Raw genomic sequence first — 22,026 nt, 5'->3', positions numbered from 1 at the left:
AGAAGAACGTAACTTCAAGATTGTAGGAAGGCAATCTGTGATATTCAGGTGGCACAACCTGAAATTGCGGAAGAGTTGAAACACTGATGAAGATCAAGGATTGCAGTCTTCAGTATGGATTGCAATTTAATTTAAAGAAAATCAAAATCCTCAAAATTAGACCAATAGGTAACATCATAATAAACGGAGAAAAGACTGAAGTCAAGTTGTCAAGGATTTTATCTTGCTTGGACCCACTATCAATGACCATGGAAGCAGCACTGGAGAGATCAAATGATGCACTGCATTGGGTAAGTCTGCCACACAAGACCTCTTTAAAGTGTTGAAAAGCCAGTATGTTACTTTGAGGACGAAGGTGTGCATGACCCAAGTCATGGTATTTTCCATGGCCTTATGTGCATGTAAAAGTTGGACATTGAATAAGGAAGACCAAAGAAGAATAGATAAATATGAATTGTGGTGCTGGAGAAGAAAATTGAAAATATCATGGACTGTCAAAAGAACAAACAAATCTATCTTGGAAGATGTACAGTCAGTGTGTTCCTTAGAAAGTAGGATGGCAAGATTTCACCTGATGTACTTCAGATATGTCATTAGGAGAGACCAGTCCCCCAAAAAAGGATCTTGGTGTGTAGAAGAAGAAGGCCCTCACAGTGGCTGCAGCAATGAACTCGAACCTCAGAACCATCATGAGACTGGCAGAGGACCAGGCTGTATGTCACTCTGTTCTCCATGGTGTGACTATGAGTTAGAACCAAGTAGAGCATAGTGTTATTAAATCTGAACTTCACAAAAGGAAATGCTAAAAGAGAACACAAAATTAGCCTTTTATTTATCTTTCTTACAGTTTGCTCATTAACATTTGCTGCTACCTCATCAAACAATACAGTTCAAAATATTACCTTTAAGATGAACCCAACCAAACTATCCATTTTAAAATTCAAAGCATAGCTGCCAAATCCTACGAGCTTGCCAATTATTTTACATTTCCTGTCATTTGATTTCAAATACCCTGTATGGTGAAGTTTCTATTAAAAAAAAAAAGACTTCCTTTAATTGTTTTGAAATCTTTTTTTTTTCTTAAAACCCTAAACACTTTTACTATTTGGTTATTCCCTTTGCTCACCTTAGGATTCATTTAATAATTCCCATTTAGTTTAGCTTTTGAATTTAACTTCAATTTAAATAGTTTCAAAAGCAAACTTCATAGGCAATTTTTCTTTTTCATTCACAATTGAATTTCAAATAAGCATTGAATCAGAAGGGGGGCATGTTTTTCATTTTCTTGCTGAAGAATGCACAAATAAAACATGGACTTAATACACTAATTTAGCTCTATGCATAATGTACTCATTTCCCAGTTTAATATGATCATCCATGTAGGTACAGTTTTTTATGGTTTGATCAGTCATGGCAAAATCATGCTTTCCTCCAAAATCAGTCTTTCCCTAAAATGGTTCTTCTTTGTTTAAGCAAGAAGTACAATGAATTCTAACCAGGTTATTTCTGAATATTCCAGGATTGTGTCCTTGGGCCTTTCTAAAGGAGTCTCTTAAACGTTTAACTGAATTTTCTTTGGAAATTGGAAAGCATGAGCTTTTTTCTTGATGAATATCAGAATTAGGTAGAAATTCAGTAACTGTATCCACAATATTCTTTATCACACCAAAAAGCTGATATGTGCAAAGTTTGACTCCCTCTCCAGTCCATTATCCGCAAAAGACAGGATGCTTGAATTATGCTGCTTTTTTCAGCCATAAACTCTTAGTTTTCAATTGGGGCACAATTAGGAATGTTATAAAAGATTTTTATGATCTTTTTCCCTCAGTCTCAGAGCCAATTATTGTGCTATTTGTATATGCAGCAAATTATTCAAGTATTAGGCATTTCCCTTGTTATTTGCTTCTTGCTCAAATTGTGTTACAATAAATTGTGCCTGCATTCACAGTTTGATTATTTACTTTCGTTTTATACAATGCAGCTACAAGTAGTCAAAATAAATGGTTTAATTGTGTGGCAATATAAGAATTATTCCTAAGAATATGGGTCCTGAGTCTGCGGTTCAGGTGTTCTCAGTTCAGTACAGAATTGGGCTTGAGGCAAAAATACTCCTTTGGGGCCTTTTTGGAGACAAAAATGGAAAGTTGGTGAATCAGATGTTGTCATTGCTTTTATTGTTAGGTGTCCACATGACAATTTTAACTCAGACTTAAAACGCCAAATAAAAGTCAAAGGATACATGATAATGGATCTGGAACTTCTAAAGATGTTGCCCCATTTTCTCAGCCTGAGTTGACTTATGGGAAATCTGGAAATAGATTTGTTAAATAATGAGCTAATATACTGGTACAGATAGGAACTGGAAACACAGAGAATCCAGGATGCATGATCCCTTCAGGACCAGTGCTGAGAGTGGCGATACTGGGAAGGTGGAGGGAGGGTGCGAACCGAGTACAAGGATGAACATATGACTTCCTCCCTGAGGGATGGACAGCAGAAAGGTGGGTGAAGGGAGACATCAGACAGTGTAAGATATGACAAAGTAATAATAATTTTATAAATTATCAAGGATTAATGAGGGAGAGGAGAGTGGGGAGGGAAAGGAAAAAGAATGAGGAGCTGATACCAAGGAGTCAAGCAGAAAGCAAGTGTCTTGAGAATGATGATGGCAACTAACGTACAAATGTGCTTGACACAACAGATGGATGTATGGATCATGATCAGAGTTCTATGAGGCCCCAATAAAATGATTTTTTTAAATGAGGAGCTGATACCAACGGCTCAAGTAGAAATAAAATGTTTTGAGAATGATGAGGGCAACAAAGGTACAAATGTACTTGACACAATGGATGGATGTATGGATTGTGATAATAGCTGTAAGAGCCCCCGGTAAAATGAATCTTAAAAAAAAGAAAGAGATGTAAAAGCCCCCAATAAAAGTATTTTAAAAATCAGCTAATAATATGTTTTGCTCCTTATTCCTGTAGGACATATCCTTATTCCTGTAGGCAGTGAGATTGCTGGGTCCTATGGTATTTCTGGTCTCATTTGTTTGAAGTGTCAGGTTGCTTTCCATAGAGGTGGTACAGTTTCACTGCAAGCCCCCAGCCCCCAGGAGTACGTGAGGTTCCAATCTCTCTGCTTGCTTGCCAGCAGTTGTTATCTCTGTTTGCTTCTTTGTTTTTAACGTTTCTATCAGCCCTGGTGTGAAGTAGTAACTCGTCATTCATCACATTCAAAACAATGCATTCAAAGCAATGCATTGATTTGCATTTCTGGATGAATTGACAAATTCCTTACAATATTTTCCACATCTACTTTTTCCTTTTCATCCAAGGTGCTGGCAACAAAGTCCAGAGGTTTATGTTTAAAATCTGGGCAGTTGGAAGGGATTATTAACTTGGAAGATGGACTTGGAAATCTATTTTATTAAGTGGCCACAGAAAACCTTATGAATCGTTGCAGAACATTGTCTGATATAGTACTGCAAAATGATTGCTTCCATTGAAAGTCAAACTACAACAGAGGAAGTTGAAAAATGAGATTGTGGTGTTAGAATCAATCAGTGGCTGAGAACGCATGATAGAATTTGCAAGGCCAACAATTTAGTAATTATAAAATAATTTATTTCAACAATACATGTGGTGATTATATTTATAGATGTTAATTTTGCCAGGTGAAATAGATATGAATCTAATTGGTTATATTTGTAATAAGGTTCAGTGGAGAAACTCAAAGTCACCAGTCAGAAGCTAAGGGTTACTTGCATAAGAGTCTATCAATTTCTAATAAGCTAGTTCAAGGTGAACCCAAAGAAAATAGAAATTTCCTTTTTTTATTGGAGTCAAAGTATAAACTTTAGTATAGCCCACCTGACTTTAGAGATTATAGCAAGAATATATTTGACATGTTGAACACGAAGGACTGAAAACCAGACAAATTATGAAGTGGTATTCAGAAAATAATGTGTACTGAAAGCAAAAGCCCATTAAAGAGAAAGAAAAGACCAACGTGGATGTCAGCAGAGACTCTGAAACTTGCTCCTACACATAGAGTAACTAAAGACAGTTGAAGACATGCTGAAGTAAGCATGCTGAACAAAAGGTTTCAATGGGAGGCTCAAAAAGACAGCATGCAGCATGACAATCAGATGTTCAAAGGCCTGGAGTTAGGAAACCACAAGAAAAGACCACACTCAGCTTTTCTCAAGTTCAAAATATTGAACAGAAAATTCAAGCTTCAAGTTGTAGTATTGAAGGATTCCTTGGGCAACATATTGAACCATTCAAGAAGCATAAAAGGAATATGGAAGAAATACTCTGAGTCGTTGAACCAAAAATAAATGTTCAACAATCAGTCAATTCAAGAGACAGTATATAGTTAAGAGCTGATGGGATTGTTGGACGGAGTTCAAGCTGCCCTGAGGCGTTGGCAAAAATAAGGCTCCAGGAATTGATTGGATACCAAGTGAGATGTTTCATGAAATGGATGCAGTGCTGGAAGACCGAAGAAGAAAATTTACCTTTGAAATATGGTGTTGACAAAGAATAATAAATATACCAGAAACTTCCAGAAGACCGAATACACCTGTCTTGGAAGAAACACGGATTACATGCTAGAAGCAAGGGTGGTGAAACCTTGTCTCTTGTACTTTGGAGGTGTTATAGGGATGCGCTTGTTCCTGCAAAAAAGCCCTGGTGGAGTAGTGGTTATGTGTTGTGCTGCTAACTGCAAGGTCAGTGGTTTGAAACCACCAGCCAGTTCTGCAGGGGAAACATGAAGCTTTCTGTTCCCATAATGAGTTACAGTCTCAGAACCTCACAGGGACTGTTAGTTCTACCCTGTCCTATATGATTGCTGTGAGTCAGAATGTACTCAATTGCAGTGAGCTTGGTTTTGGGTTTGAGTCCCTGGTGATGGACATCTCACTTGGTGTGTCAGGTCAGTAGACCAGAAAAACAAATCCGGAGACTCTCATATCAGTATGAGCTTTATATCAAAGAGTAATTGTATATTAGACAAATGTCCCATCCCAGTCCAGACCAAGACCATCAGTCTGCTGTTAGCCCATAAATCCAATGCTAGTCCAAAATTCCTTCCTCAGATTCACACCGTCCATGCAGTGATGCAGAATGCAGGAAGAGCTCAGGCTGGTGGGTGCACAGCTTGTGGATCCAATGGCAGCGGAAGCATCTCAGCGCTGGTGTGGGTCTCCTTGTGTCTCCTCCAGCTCTCTGAGTGTGACTTTTCAACAGGAAGTGAAGCAGTGCAGGAGCGGACGTTCCCAGAATCCTCATGAAAGGACACACCCACAAGGAGGCATCATCAGACTGTAATCTGATTGACAGGCTGGACTCCATCCCTACACTTACTTATCAAATTGACATGAAATTATGTAACTGTCACACTTGGTCAAGTATGGAATTATTGGTTAAACAGAAAGACCGCTAAGGAGATAAATTGCTACAATGGCTGCACGAACGCTTTCAAACAGCAATGATTGTGAGGTACAGTGTTCCATTGCACATAGGGTTGTGTACATAAGGTCATTAAAAGTTGAAACCCTGAGAGCAACAACAACATGTCGAGAGCTGGGCTGGACATTAAATGTGCAATGTTAATGAACAAAGAGGATTTCTCTCTACAAGTTTTGTTTTTTAACGTAGTAGCTATCTCTAACCAGATCGAATTCTTTCTTAGCAGTCCGTCCAGTCATGGCTCACTCACTCACTGTGATCGAGTCCATTTTGACTCCTAGTGGCCCTACAGGACCGAGCAGAACTGCTCCTGAAGGTTTCCAAGTGTGAGAGTGGGAAGTTTCATCTCCCATGGAGTGGCTAGTGGTTTGAAACCGCTCACCTTGCAGTTAGCAAACCATTGTGGAACTCCCTGCGCTATCAGGTCTCCTTCCCACAAGGCTAGGCACTGGATACTGCCTGTCCCTCCCGACGTCCTATATTTTACTCCTAGTACCTTCACCATTAGTTAGTAATTAGCGAGTACGACCACATTGTACTAGCAATAACTGTTTAAGTACTTCTGAGGCTAAGAATTCAAAATGCACACTTAAAATGTTTGTCATATTTTTATATTTATACTAAGGTTATTCTGCCTGTGGTGCTCCAAGGAACTGGAAAAAATGTAACTTTTATACTGCTATAGTTTATTTTTTTTAATTTTATAATGTCACTGTACAAAAAGGTGGCATTGACAGAGAGCATAAAAGACCTAGCCTACTGTTAATTAAATACTAAAAATGAGACATCGTTTGGGATCTAGTCTGTTAAGATTTAATTTGTTATAACCAAAAATATAACAGCTTCCCCTGCGTAAAAAAGAATTTACTTTTAAACGTTAGCAGTAAGGATGTTCTAATACAGCAAGTTCAAGCAAATAAAACCTTGTGGGCAAGCAAGGTCATTTAGATAAGCAATAGAGCCAAAGACCTTAGGAAGTGACAGGCCCACGCATGCATCCTGTTTCCTGTGAAACATGCTCTATTGTCAATTACTTGAAGACCGGTTGTTCATTGTCAAACATAATTAAGCCTCCCCTTGAACGTGCTGCATAGGTTAGGGAGTATAACTTGCTCCATTTTCACTGATTTTTTTTTTTGGAAGCATTTTTCGAGGTAGCAAACCCACTGATTCCTTCTAGAATGCTTGCAGAAATCAGCATAGAATTTCTTGACTCAATCTGGTCTCTGTCTTTAGCTAAACAGAGACAGGCATCTCAGATCTTATCTGCCACCAAGATCATGCATGAAAAGACTTTTTTAATTTTAGAATTTTAATATCTAATCTTTCAAAGAATCATGAAGGTAATGACTGTGCAGTCTTTCATTTCACGGCAAAGAGTTATGTTTGCTATTCACAATTGCTGGGAAGGTATAGTCAGGATTCATTTCCAGAATGACATCGTTTTATAAGAGAGAATATTTTTTCTACTAGAAAATTTGCTTATGGTTCAGCACTAACTAACTGCAGGTAGTACACTGCTGGCATTTCGAGCAATAATTTTTTAACTTTTGTCTCCAGATGTGACCTAAAAATGACCAAAGGCACAAACTAATAGTGGCAGCCCTTGGAGGGCTGCCATGACACTGTCAGAGAGACGATACCTAAAGGACGGCCCCAAAAGTCTTTGGGAGAAGTTCATTAGTTTTATGAAAATGCCCCTGAAAGTCAAGACAACAAAAACATGTTTCATAGGCCCAGCTTACATCATGTATCAATCTAAAATGATACCCTGTTTTCCTTTTCGGACTTGCTAAAGAGACGTGGTGACATAGGGTACTGCACTGCACATTGGGTTGCTCAACTCAAGGCCAGCAGCTCAAAACGACCAGGAGAACAATGGGACGTTCTCCTCCCATAAAGCCTTACATTTTCAGAAACCCACAGGAATCCGCTCTGTCCACGGGGCTCACTCTGAGTCAGAATTGACTCAATGACAGTGAATGTGAACCTGCTCCAGACATAGCTGTCCGTCTTACCCAATGACAATGATGCTTTGAATCATGTGTTGTTGTCTGCTTATCCTATAAAGCATTTAAAATGGCTGTTTGCATTTTGCTACTTGTTTATGTCACTGCTGTTACCTTTACACTCAGTGATATGTGGGAATTTGGTTTTATGAGTAACATTTATGACTAATGCAAAAAAAAGTACTGAAAATTGGGGGTGGTCAGATCCATGGGTCCATGAGTCGCTGCAGCACTGAGTGGCACCACGTTAGTCACATCGCTGCACAATGGAACCATTGTTGCATGCCCATCAACAAAAGGCTATCCTTTTAGAGAGAGACCAGTGAGAAAGTGGGTTAATCTCTTAATTGATGAAATTCCCAACCCTTTGGAGCAGTGTAACCTTTGTAAAGATTAGAACTTCCATCTGCCTGTACTCTCATCAGAGACTCCAGAAAGTCTCACTCACTCACAGATGTGGTGATCCCAAGGCAGCAGGAGCTAAACTTCTTCCTTTCCAGTCAACACAAAAGCCGGCCTTTTTGAAGAATTGTTTTCCCAGCTTGTCTTTTACAAGTGGCTCACTGTTTTCACACGTAAGAGGCCTCTCCTTTACAAAGTAGGCTTTGTGGTAGGGGACCTTAGAAGCCCATCTCACAACCCCTGCTCTGATCTGTGTATCCCTGGAGATCAATCAAGATCCCTTCTCTTTCCTACCTTTTAAAGTTACATGGCATCCAGACCATCGATCTGGGATGTTTCTGGACTATTTAATTCTAAATCTTTAAAAATGTATTCAATTGATCCCCAGCTCTGTAATTTCAGAAAGCATGCCTTTTAAATTGCAATAGAAGAGAAAATGCTCCTTGAATTAGCATTGTACACAGACTAACTCAGACTCTGTGGCTCCCAGATAAAAATGGTTTCTGGTAGTTGTAAGATCCTTTAAAGTGTGGTTGTATGTATTTAAACCAATGTGTTTCTAGCATAATAATTGGAGCTACAATAATTCTAGCTCAATATTAGTGAAAAAAAATGGAGACAGGGTGACTGGACGTCACATTCCCTTTCAGCCAGCAGCAAAGGACTTGGGAACCGTGGAAGGAAGGCTGAAAGAGGATCTATCCTTAACACGATTCTCCAGAAGCTAATGTTAGGAAAAATGTGTTGTCATCCTTGTTGTTGTTATTGTTGTGAGGTGTTGTTTAGTTGGTTCCCACTCAGAGCAGCTCGATGTGCAACAAAACAATAAATTGTGTTGTCGTTAGGTGTCATCGGGTTATACATAGCAACTGTCTTTACAACACAATGAAACACTGCCCATTTCTGATCCATCCTCACAATTACTATTGGGTTTGGGCCCATTACTGCAGTCACTGTGTTTAATGCACCTTGTCGAGAGACCTACCACTTTCATGCTGCCTATGTTAGGTTGGGTTTTCTAGAGAATCAGAACTACTGACACTTGTATATGTATGTATATAGGAAGAGGTTTATATAAAAACCTACATAGTGATATAAGTAGGTAAATCCAGTCTCATGAAAACTGATGAACATAAAGCAAGATCATGAAGTAGAGACAGCATGGGCATAGGCTGGTGGATGCAGAGGTCTGAAGTCAGCCAAATGAATCCACCATCAGTTGTTTGATGATGGCTCCAGGGATGGACGGACAACACAACAGGAAACGCAGGAACAAGTGCAAGATCCAGCTCAGGTGGAGTTGAAGGACCAAAGAGCATTGAGTGTTGCTCACTCTCTGTCTTGAAGAATAAGGTGTATACCACTGCTAGGCTACAACAAGAAAAAATGAACAACCTTCTGAGAACGTGGACAAAGGACCTGAACAGACAATTCACAAAGGATGACACGTGAATGGCTAATAAACACATGAGGATGTGCTCTCATTCACTAGCCATCCAGTAACTCAAGCCAAAACAACCAAGAGATACATCTAGTACGCAGAGCCCTAGCCCAGGTTAAAGAAACCTGACAACAACAAATGTGGAGAGGGTGTGGGGAGAGTGGAACTCCCACTCACTGCTGGTGAGCTTGTGAATACTTGCAGCCACGGGGGAAAGCAATTTGGCAATTCCTAAAACAGATGGCAGCTGAAATATCATATGGTCCAGCAATGGCATCACTGGGCATACATCCAAAAGAAATAGGAAACTGATTATGAACAGAAGACTGCTCCCCCATGTTCATGACACCAAAGTTCACAATAGCAAGAAGCTGGAAACAGCCTAAATTCCTATTTGAATTTTAAAAAACCCCTCTGGTAAATACAACGGAATACTACACATCCCTAAAAAACAGCAATGAAAACATGGAGGGCTCTGGAAGACATGATGCTGAGTTAAGTGAGTTAATCACAAAGAACAAACACTGTATGCATCCACTGCTGTAGGAGCAAGCAGCAGGCTGAGTGCAAGCTCAAGCTTGTGGGGCATCCAGTCTGCTGGCTAGTACAGAGCCAATGAACCATACACCATCCTCCAGTGCCCATGAACCGAACGCCATCCTCTCGCGGTATGTATCTTGAAGATCACTTCACTTAATCAAATGATTAAGAGAGGGGAAGGGGGTGCTGTCTACGGAGTGGTAGCCATGGAAAGCTATGATGTGCACCCCTGGACAGGTAGATAGTCCTTTCAGAGCGATGAGGGATATTGATGGGAAAATCAAGTCAGGAGGTGGGGGGTGGGGGGACAAATATGTCTGAGGGAAGACAACGCATGTCTATTGGTAGGAAAAGAGGGAGGACTGACCTCCACTTGGGGAGAAGAATGACTAAAAATGCTCTTGGAGACTTTAGGTGGTGAGTGTTGCTGGTGGTATGCACCAAATGGCCACACTGACCTGAACTAGGCGCATCCTGGGGACCCAGGCCAGGTGCCGTGGAATGCTGGGGCATTGGATCTTGGATCTTCCAGGTGCTCGGTATGCTCCAGACGATGCAGACAATCCAGTGACTGAACTAGACTCTACTCCAGACACCTTTTAAATGAAAGTGTGAGGACTGAAAATGCGTGGTGTCTGAGAAAGTGAAAGACAGCTGCACAGAGGTTGTTGAACTGTGGGTAGACAGAAAAGCATGAACTTGCTACCTCAATTCTATATTAAGATATGTATTATTACAGTAAACCTGCAACTGACATTCTCAGTGAATATTATTGTAAATTGTCCTTGGCAATTAACTCCCATTGTTTATGTAAATAGCATCCAGCCATGAAAAGATTGAATCTGTACAAGTGAATAATTCAGGTACTGAAATATGGAGTTAATCTACATTGGTCCAATATCCCTCCTCAATGGGGCTTTAAAAAATTAGTACCAAGATAATATTAGTGGAAGATCGTTATGCCCAGGGGGAGATTGATAAGTCTCTCTACCATAAATTATCATGGAGGTTTGGAAAGGGAGCCAAAGGCAGAATAAAATAAATAAACAAAAAAACATAGATCCAGGAATGATTTGGGGACTCACACTAATCCAACTTAAGAACAATTCGCTGTTAAATCATGCCCCTGCCCAATACTCACCCCCAGGAAGGGAACACAGAAGATATGGTTGCCAAAGCAAAATGTGGCAAAGAAATTAGATGGTGCCCAGCTATCAGATACAATATTGTCTGGGATCCTAACATCTTGTTTACAAACAAGCAGACATCTAAGTGAGACGTTGAGCGAATCCACATGGAAGAGGCACACCAACATCAGTCATAGAAGGATTTTAAATCATAAATACAAAGTCAAAGGCAGGAATAGTATCAGAGGCTGATTGTGAGAATCTGCAGAAGGCTATTTATGCCAGTGGGAGCCCAAGATACATTTATGGAATGGGATTTGCCTAGGAGATAAGCCTCCGTGATTTCCCTGCATCCATAATTGAGGGATGGAAGAAAGGGGTCACCAAACAGAGTCCATTGGAGAGATGACTATAGGAGATCAAAAAGATAAATCTGACTTGTATGCTTAAAACCTTGTCAGTTGACCCGCTTCTCTGATGATGCGCGTTAGCTGTGATCTGGGTGTCAAGGTTTTCTGTAATTTCTGTTTGTTTGTTCCTAGCAGGGTTTCTCTCAGCTGTGTTGTGTCATTGGGGCCACCCTCTTGAACTTCTGTTATATGTTTTGATGCTTTTCAGTGTAATAACCCAAGACTGGGGAATCGACAGGGACATCAATATAAAGGTCTCCAGGGGAATACAACAGTGATGGGGGAGTGGGAAATGGGAACTGACATCGAGGAGTTCCGGAAGAAAGGAATGTTTTGATTGCAGCAGCAATTGTACAATAGTGCTTGATGGAATTGATCTGTGGAATGATAGTATATCTGTATTAGCACCCAATGAAAATGATTTGGGGAAAAAAGTGAATCGCACCAATGAGGTTTCATAAGGCTCTGACTCAATTGATTGGTTGCACTGCACCCTAGTTGACATACCCCCCAACCTTCACACCGCCCCTCTACTTCACACGCATGAGGTCCGTTCCAGGGACTATTCTATCCTGACTGCATGTCCAAAGTGTGTGAGATGGCGTCTCACCATGGTTACCTCTAAGGAGAGTTCTGGTGCATGTATGATATACTTGTGTTTCTCTCATCAAAAATAACAAATTGACCTTTTTAAAAGATACCAGTAGTTCTAATTGTTATGTTTGCTTTCAGAAATGAGTCAAAGGAAAAACAACTCCAGTGTCTAGGAGAATCCAAACTTAATATTTTACTAATCAGGTAATGTGGGGAAGGGGAAGATGCTGTTTTGAATAAGACATGAATCTTCATCCAATAGTCTTGGTAGTCTCAATGTAGTGACTTTGGAAATCTGAGAAACATTATAAATTAGGGAAATTGTGCAAGATTGTGGATCCTTGGTAATGTAGTAGTAAGACCTGGTGGTACAGTGGACTGTGTTCTGCATGGGCAGCAGTTCAAAGCCACCAGCAGCTTGGAAGGATAAAGGCTGAGCTTTCTGTTCCCTTAAACAGAGACTAAGAAAACCACAGAGGTGGTGCCATGAGTCAGCATTGACTTGATGGCAGTGCATTTTTTGAGTTATATGAGTAACTTTATTTGGCATGAGGTAAAATTGATTAACAATTTTGGACATCAATAGAAATCAAAAAAACAAATTCATTGCCATCAAGTCAATTTGCCTCAGAGACTCTATGGAACAGGGTTGAACTGCCTGTCCCCTGTGACTTTCAGAGGCTGGAAATCTGTTAGGGAGCCGGAAACCCCATGATTCTCCCATCGAGTAACTGGTAGTTTTAACTGCTGACCTGTGATTAATAGCCCAACATGTAACCTTCTATGCCCTCAGATAACATTAAATATGTTGGAACACATAGATTCTCAACATGTAAAATCACAAAACGTCCTGAGTTACAGCCTAGACTATATAGGGTAAGAACTACAGCCTAACAAAAGATCCAAGTAGCGGTTGAGAGTTTCCTAGAGATAGAAGATCAAGAGACTAGCTATTCAACAGTTCTTGTTAGCAAGCACATTATACAAATGACTTACAGTAGAGATAGAGGCAGCTAAAACCAAAAGGGGTAATAAATTAGAAAAACAACAACAAAAATGAGAGATAAATGTAGAATGTAGCCTTTCATTTGGAGTAAGTGGGACAAGTGATAGGCAAAGAAGTGGCCATAAAAATAATTGATCTTAGGGGAAAGAAATGGGGAGCTGAGAACAGTGGCTCAAGTGGGAAGAGAACGCTTTGAAAATGATGATGGCAGCATAGGTGCAAATGTGCTTGGCCCAAAGGATGAATGTATGGATTGTAACAAGAGATGTAAGAGCCCCCAATAAAAGTATTTAAACAATAATAATAAATAATAGATCTTAAAGAGTAGAGTGATTCTACAAACTGAAGCATGTGTGCCTATACATGGTTAGTGCCAACATTTACTAAAGATTTACACTGAATGCCATGCTTTATGTAGGCGCTTGGCAGAAAATTTTCCTCGTAGTTCCAATAGTAACTGTGTGAAGAAAATGCTCTAAGTAAATCTTAAATATGCATAAACTAAGGCATAGTGAGGGCAGCTTTCCCTAGGCCATGCAGCTAATAAACCATATCTTCTAATTTAGTTCTCTCTAACTTCAAAATCAATATTATTGATCACTGGGTTTTGAAGCACCCTCCACGCTATGATCGTGAGGCTGCTAAAGGGAATTGGTGACAAAGATATCACTATTGGGAATGCTGTGCACTTGTGAGATAAAGGGTACTTCGGAGTCACACTCATGAGTGCTACAGGGCAATTGCAGGACAAGACAGCAGGATATTGGGAAATGTTACCTTGGAAGAGGAAAGAAGCAAGAGATGACACATGAATAGATGTCATAGACAGAGGAATGGCATCCAACGGATAATGAGAAGTCATTCATGTGGCAGAACAGCAGTTAAGAAGGAGAGAAAGGACATGGATTGTAAGTGCCAAAGGGCATGGGAAGGTGACCTTCATTGGAACCCTGAATAGACTAAAAGGAAAGGGAGAGCATGGGATTTCAAAGGCATCTGTTCAGCATGAAAGAGTAAGATCCAGTGAGAACCAAGGGGAGTGTTAGCCACGTGCTCAGCAGAGAAATGGAATCATGTGTGAAGGTAAAATTGTGAGCACAAGATCGAGAAATCTGCGGAGACCCACTCTGTGACTTCCAGGTCATATGAGACTGGATGCCAGTGACAGAGTCTTCCCTCCTTCTGTTTTTTAATCGGTAAAAGGAGACTAAACCTCAACCCACAGAGCAATCCCTCCTTTTTGTCTCTGAACTCTAAGTTTTCATTATGCTATAGTCTCAAAATTCTCATTAAGATGGAGCATGATAATATCGAGACCTATACTCTTATTGACTGCCTCAGTGTCTTGGCTTTCAAATGACATCTTCTCATATCTTTTTACAGCAGGGTGATGGACATCATAGACTTTATTATACTATTTTCTCGATGTTGGTAGATGTTTGATATTTTCCAAACTAAAAGGCATATGATTCTCTAGACTCGCGTGTAAATCACCAGCATCTCCTGGAAGAAGTTCCTTGGCACAGCTTCCTCCCTTGCAAGAGACATAGAAATTAATTTTTATCTTACAGTTTTCCAAGAAAGGTAGTTTAATAAATGCCCTTGGTAATGTGTTTGTGCTCAGTGAGTCCCGCTGTATGAATCATAATGAAAGAAAAATGCTGGGAGTGCCAAAAACCTGGAACCAGCTGTCCACTGCTGAGATTGCTAGGTAGGCAAGACTGCTAATTCACTGTGCTGCCTTTGGCTTTATAGAGGTCACCATAACAGGACAATCCGGAAATAGGTGATACCTACTCTGGAGTAGTGATTATTCAGCGTCATAGTCAGCGCGAAGTAACACATACACCATGTGAGCATGAGCCAAAGGTGCTGATTATAGGCTGGTATAAAAATAAAGTGGGTCAGAGCCAAAAATATCTCAGCAACCTAAAGAACAAGACCTTGCTTTACTTTGATAATGTGGTCTCATAGTACTTTCAAAAAGGAAAATTTTTATTATTATTCATCCCCAGTAATCACTTATGGAATGCTTTGACACTGCTGGGGTGCTAGAAATACTGCAGTGGATTACACTGAAGCATCCCCTTCTTTTAAAGTGAAACAATGTTCTTTGCGCAGGAAGACAGGTAATAATCAATATGCAGCTGTGATTTGAAGGAGCACAAGCAATAATCATGCTTTTTTAGGTTCCAATTCTGAAAAAGTAGAGTAGAGAAGGAGTGAGGCAGATGATCAGTTTCATTCTTAGTATTACTGGTTCCATAGAACGCATGTTAGGTACATGAGAAAAGAGATAACTCCCTAATACCGAATCTCAAAATTAGGCATGCACCTACTCAGGCATAGACACAACCCAAAACAACTCAGGACCACCTGTAGATTCTCCCTAGATGGCCAGCCCTTGAGAAACTTCTGCCATAGAGCAATAGAACCTGAAATTTACTAACTAATGCAAAATCAACTTCCAAAAGGATTGTACAAATTGTATTCATGTCAGCAAGTAAGGAACACCCCCATTATATTTCACCCTCCCCAATGTTCAGTTTGGCATACACATATCTACAGAAATAGCCAACTGGTATCTTCTTATAGTTAAGACTCTCTTCAAATTAATGTAATTATAATCCAGTAGGTTTGAACTAGCTCTTTTGGATATGAACACCAGGAGGAAAAAACATGATATTCATGTCATCTTTGTTTTAAAATAGAAATAAACACAAATAAGCCAGGAATCAGACTTATGCACTTGATGTGGTTGGCAAAATGTATCTCAAGTACTTTGGGCAGAATATCAGAAGATACAATTTCTGGAGGAGTGTCACATGCTTGGTAAAGTAGAAGATCAGCAAAGAGGACCTTTAAGGGGGACTCTTCTTGACACATTGACTGTGTGGTAGTTACATAATCTGGTGTCAACTTGAGAGTTTTAAGAGTGAAGGGGTGGAGGCTAGCTTGTCAATAAGGTTGCAGCTTGATGACCTCATTTGGAGGCTTGATGGCGATACAATGGAGTCCAGACACACTCTCTGTTTCATATTCCTGATGACAAGCCACATGGAGCTATGCTGAGCTGGAAGAGCCACGTGGAGACCCACACCAGGGCTGAGATGCTTCCACCACCACTGGATGCACAAGACTTTCCACCCACTGGCCTGTGATTTTCCTGCCTTCAGTGTCATTGCATGCCTGCATGAGTCTAAAAGAGGAATTTATGGACTAGTGTTGACATATGGGTTAATATTGGATTTATGGACTTGATCTGGACTGACTTGGATGTTTTCTCAATATACAATTGCTCTTTGATATAAAATTGCTCTCTTAGATACATATGAATCTCCCTTGATTTGCTTCTCTTGTCTACCTGGAATAGCACAGACTGTAACAATGAGCTCAGACAATGCAAGGACATTTAGCCTGGTGCAGGACTAGGTAATGTTTAATACACAGTACACTATGTGCAGGGACCAACTTGATGGCATCTAACAACCACAATGCTTATTGAATGAGTAAAGTTTGTGAACCTTGTTTGAAGAGGTTCACATGCATTAACTCATAACTAAAATTATCTGTACTGAAGTTTTTGTTGTTGTTTCTTTTAAAGTTTTATTTATAGCAAAGTGGGGAGTAGATTGGTTAGAGTTTCCAAAAGTCAAATGTCTTTTAGTAGAATAGAAAAGCTGGCTCCAGAGGCAGCCCTCAGACTTGCTGTGCCACGTTGCCTCCATGGGGAGCACACCTTTAACTTAAGCCCACTTGTCCATGTGTTGCCATTTGTACTCAATTCCAAGTTACCGTCCAAATTCATGAGTACAATTACAGTAGCACCCTAACTCATACCCTCATTTCCATTTTTTTGATTCCTTGGATTTACTTTATTTAAATCATTATCATTATGTATTCTCACTCCCTGGGAAACATTGCAGCTGACAAGACACATGGAGTTATGCTAGAGCCTTGATCTGGAGGAGCCATGTGGAGACCCCTGCTAGTGCTGAGATTCTTACAACAACACCACTGGATCCACAAGACTTCCCACTGGCCTGTGATCTTCCTGCATTCAGCATCATTGCATATGTCTCATGAGTCTTAAGAGGACTTTATAGATTGGTATTGGACATATGGGCTAATATCAGACATATGGACTTGATTTGGATTGGGCTGGGATATTTTCGTAATGTACAATTACTCTTTATATACAATTCTTTCTAATACACATTTAAAAAGAAATCTGTATCCAATCTCATTAAATGTATTCCCCATTGATTCAATTCTGCTCCTTTGCCTATTTTTATTTATTTTTGAAATTTTCATATTAATCTGGATTTCTATTTGCTACTTTAATGGTTTCTAATTTTTTATTTATTTTGACAGTTTGATCTTATAGTATTTTCCTGGATTATTCTAGTTTACTGTGTTCTCAATTTTGTCTGTAATTCCCTCAATCTTTCTTGAAATTTGTTGAAGATGATCAATTATCATTCTTTTAATTGTTTACTAGGTAGACTTGCCATTTCTTCCTCAGGAAGGCTTTGTGATTCTGTACCTGATCATTTGTTTGAGTCAATCTATCTTGCTTCTTCCTGTGAATTAATGCCGTCTGTTGTCTCTTTGACATGAGATGTTGTATTTGTATTTAAATGGTATTTCTATGTTGGTGCATTTTTAGGCACTGAATACTTGTCTCTTGGTGGGTGTGATAAAGAGGATGTGTGCACAGCTTTCTGTTTCCTGTATGGGTAGGTTGGAATGTTATTGGTTACTGTCTATCATTAATCAGTTGGTGCAGAAGTGGGCGGTACACTTACCCAGTGAGTAGAACTACAAGAAGTACAGGTGTGATTGGTCAATGTGTGCGTGTTTAGGTTTCCTTTCTGGTCATCAACTACTGGTGTGGACACTTGTGTGACTATGAGTAAGTGGAGTTGATTATTATGTCACTGCCCAGTGGTGTGGGTTGCTATGCATTAGGCTACTAACATAAGGGACAATGATTCCAAGCCACTAACTGCTCTGTGTATGAGGTTATCTGATGCCCCCATAAAAATGTACAATCTCAGAAACCCTTACAGCAATTCTACCCTATCATAGGATCACTATGACTTGCAATTGACTCAATGGCAGTGGTTTGGGTTTTGCTTGCCCCATTTAAGCATAGTTTGTCATTTCCATTCAATTTCTTCTCCTAGTCAGTATTTGATCACTTTCTCAATTCTTTTCTCTGTGATTAAAGAGACAAGAAATAAAAGATCAATGGATGTCAGAAGATACTCTGAAACTTATGCTCAACCATAGAGTAGCTAAACAAATAGAAGAAAGGATGTAGTCAAAGAGCTGAATAGAAAATTTCAAAGGGAATCTTGAGAAGACAAAGTAAAATATTATAATAAAATATGCAAATATCATGAATTAGAAAACCAAAAGAGAAGAAAACACTAAACCTATATTAAACTGGAAGAGCTAAATAAATTAAGCCTCAAGTTACTGCAAAATATTATAAAAGATTCTGTGGGCAAAATATTGAATGATGCAGGAAGCATACAAAAATATGGAAAGAATCACTGTACCCAAAAGAACTAGTCGACATTCCACATTTCAGAGGATAGCATGTAAGCAAAACTAATGGAGCTCAAGGAAGAAGTTCAAGCTGCAGTGGAAGCATTAGCTAAAAGCAAGGCTCCAGGAACTGGTGGAATACCAACTGAACCATTTCAACAAAGTAATGAATCACTAGAAGCATTACCTGTCTATGCCAGGAAATATGGAAGGCAAACTATTTGGCCAATTGACTGGATGAGATTCAACAGATCATTCAAACTCTAGAACAATATCACTGATACCACATGCCAGTAAATAATTTTTGTAGATTATCCAGCAATGATGGCAGCAGTACATTGACAGGGAACTGTCAGACTTGCAGGATGGATTCAGACAAGGACTTAAAACAAAGGATATCAGAGGGATCATGGCTGAAAGCAGAGAATGCCACAAATATGTTTACTTTTGTTTTATTGACTATGCCAAGGCATTTAACTGTGTGGATCATAAGAAACTATGGATAACCTTGAAAACATAACACAATGCAGAGAACACAATCTTACTTTGCTGCAAATGAGGTGGCCTTGAGGAACTTGCTGACCAAGGATTACAGTCTTCAGTAAGAATTACAACTCAATGTAAAGAAGAAAAAAGTCTTCACCACTGAACCAATTTATTATATCATGGTAAATGGAGAAAAGTTTGAGTTGTCAAGCCTTCCATCTTGCTTGGATCCACAATAAATTCGCTTGAAGAGAGGGGCTGGAAAACAAGAACATTCAAGGACTAAGATGTGCCTCATTCAAGCCATGGTATTTTCCATTGTTTCATGTCCATATGGAAGTTGAACAAGAAAGACCAAGGAAATTTCGAGTCATTTGAATTGTGGTTCTCAGGGATATGTTGAAAGTACCATGGACTGCTCAAAGGGCAAGAAGATCTGTCTTGGAAGAAGTATGGCCAGAGTGCTCCTTAGTGGCGAGGGTGGAAATGCTTTGTCATATCCTTTGGCCATGTTGTCAGGAGAGTAGTCTTACAAACTTGGGCCATGTTCGCAGGGGAGACAAAGGACATCATGTTTGGTAAAGTAGAGTGGCAGTAAGGAGAGAATGCCCTCAAGGACATGGATTGACACCGTGGCTGCAACAATGAGCTCAAGCAGAGAAACAATTGTGAGGATGGTTCAAGACTTGTCAGTGTTTCCTTCTGTTGTGCATAAGGTTGCTCCGGGTCTGGTAATGAAACCTAATAATAACAACAACAACCAGTTATGGGAGTAGAAAGCCCCATCTTTCTCCTTTGGAGAAGCTGGTGGCTGTGAACTTCTGATCTTGGGAATCACAGTCCAACATACAATCATTGCACCATTGAGTGATTGCATCTCAGATAAACGGACAGGCAAGGTATGTGAGGGAAAGTTGGTTATTCCATTACATAAACTAGGATTGGCCATAGCTGTTCACAAAAGTTAAAGAACATTAAGAAATTAGATAGGATTCAAATAAGGACCACCAATGTCTCTACAGACATTTACGACAGATGCAGAATTAAAATTGAGAGAATTCTAAAGAACTTGGAGACTGAAAGGGAATTTGTGTGCTAAATCATAATCATGGGACAATTTCCTCAGCAACAATCACAAAGGTTCCACTGCACTTCCTAGCAGTAAAAAATTCTACTTAAAAGCTAAGTAATTTTCTTTGAGGACTAAGATGTGCCTGATTCAAGCCATGGTATTTTCCCTTTCCTCATATGCATTTGAAAGTTGGAAGTTGAATAAGGAAGAACAAAGAAGAACTGATGCTTTTGAATTATAGTGTTGAACAAAATGTTGGAAGTACCATGAACTGCTTAAAGAACCAAGTTTCTTAAAGTGGAGAGCAGCAATACCCTCTGACAGACTCCTATTTACCATGGACCAGTGGCACAAAGAGATGGAACAGGGTAAAAACCCAGAGATAAAAGCATCCAACTTTTGGCAACTGATTTTCAACAAAGGAACAAAAACCATTAAATGGGGAAGGTATATCCTTTTGAATAAATGGTGTTGGATCTCCATCTGCCGGAGAATGAAATAGGACTTCACCCCATGCACTAAAAGACACCCAAGAATGGAAACAGAAAAGCTAATACATACACACAATGGAATACTATACATCCTTAAAAGAAAGCAATGAAACACCTCATGATGTGGAGGGACCTGCAAACCATTATTCTGAGTGAAGTGATTAAATCACGGAAGGACAGATATTGCATGAGTCCACTACTTTAAGGATTATTGCATGAGGCCACTACTTTAAGGACAAACGCCAAGATAAAGGCAAGCTTCTGCTTTAGGTCTTGTGATCTAACCTTGTCTCAAAGCAATGAAGTCGAGAGCTTGCCTAGTGCCCATGTATCACCTCCTGCATATGGACATCTCAATAACTACTTCAACAGTGAGGATCTCACCTTAGCGGCTCAGTTCCTCCAATGAAGGGAGAGGAAGAAGCCCATTCACATGCTGTACAACATTGTGCTAAGGTCACCTCAAATCAACAGACACCCCTATAAGAATGATAAGCTAACCTTACTGGACATCCAAGCCAACATAAGGGGAAGGCATATATGTCTGAGGGAAGTCAATTACATTTCTGTTGGTGGGCAAACTAGGTGGAGCATCCTCTGATAGGAAAAAACAAACAGACCACTTAACAATTATTATACACAACCCAAGAAGAGCATAAACCCTGTATTGTATTTCTAGGATGATTTTAACCTAGTTTCTGTCAAGCCATGGTGACTCAGGCCGTGTGCTATAGACTACAAGAATTTAGACATTCTTCTTTCACAGTATACAGCATCTATCATAGATCACACCAGAATTATTTTTGGACCTGAAACTCACCTGTAACAGATTTAATGAACTGACACATTCCTTTGGACTTAGGTTGAACTACCCTAGTGTGAGAAGAAGCAGATGACTGCAATTCCAAAGCTATCGCATTGGGGTTTGTTGGAGCTGATTCTCTTGCTTTGAGGGTACCTGATATAGTTAAAGTTTATTGTGCCAACCTGGTCAATAAACACATGTGGGGTTAATTGAAGGGCGCAGAAATAAATGGTTTGGTGAACCTTGCCTTTCTAGTTCTCTAGTCTCTTGCTTTCTGATGGTCGGACCATGGTGCAGCTGTCTTATCCAGTTCCCTGCTTCACTTGGCAAAGCTCACTTCCTGCAAGACATCCCTGAAAAGAAGCTGCATGGACCTACCCTGATACAGCCCTGGGTGCTGGAACAGCTGTGCTGAGATGCTTACAGGTTCACTGATTCGGCTTTCCTCTTTCAGTCGGCACCACAGTGTGTGTTTTGTGAGATGGAGGAGGACTTTGTGGATTGGTATCAGACATATGAGCTAATGTTGGACTTGTTGGCTTGGGCAGCACTGGGTTGGGATGTTTTCTTGATGTGCACTTACTCTTTATATAAAACTCTCTCTTATACA

Source organism: Tenrec ecaudatus, chromosome 4, assembly GCF_050624435.1.
Source record: "Tenrec ecaudatus isolate mTenEca1 chromosome 4, mTenEca1.hap1, whole genome shotgun sequence".
NCBI lineage: Eukaryota > Metazoa > Chordata > Mammalia > Afrosoricida > Tenrecidae > Tenrec > Tenrec ecaudatus.
This window is presented reverse-complemented; position numbering follows the sequence as displayed.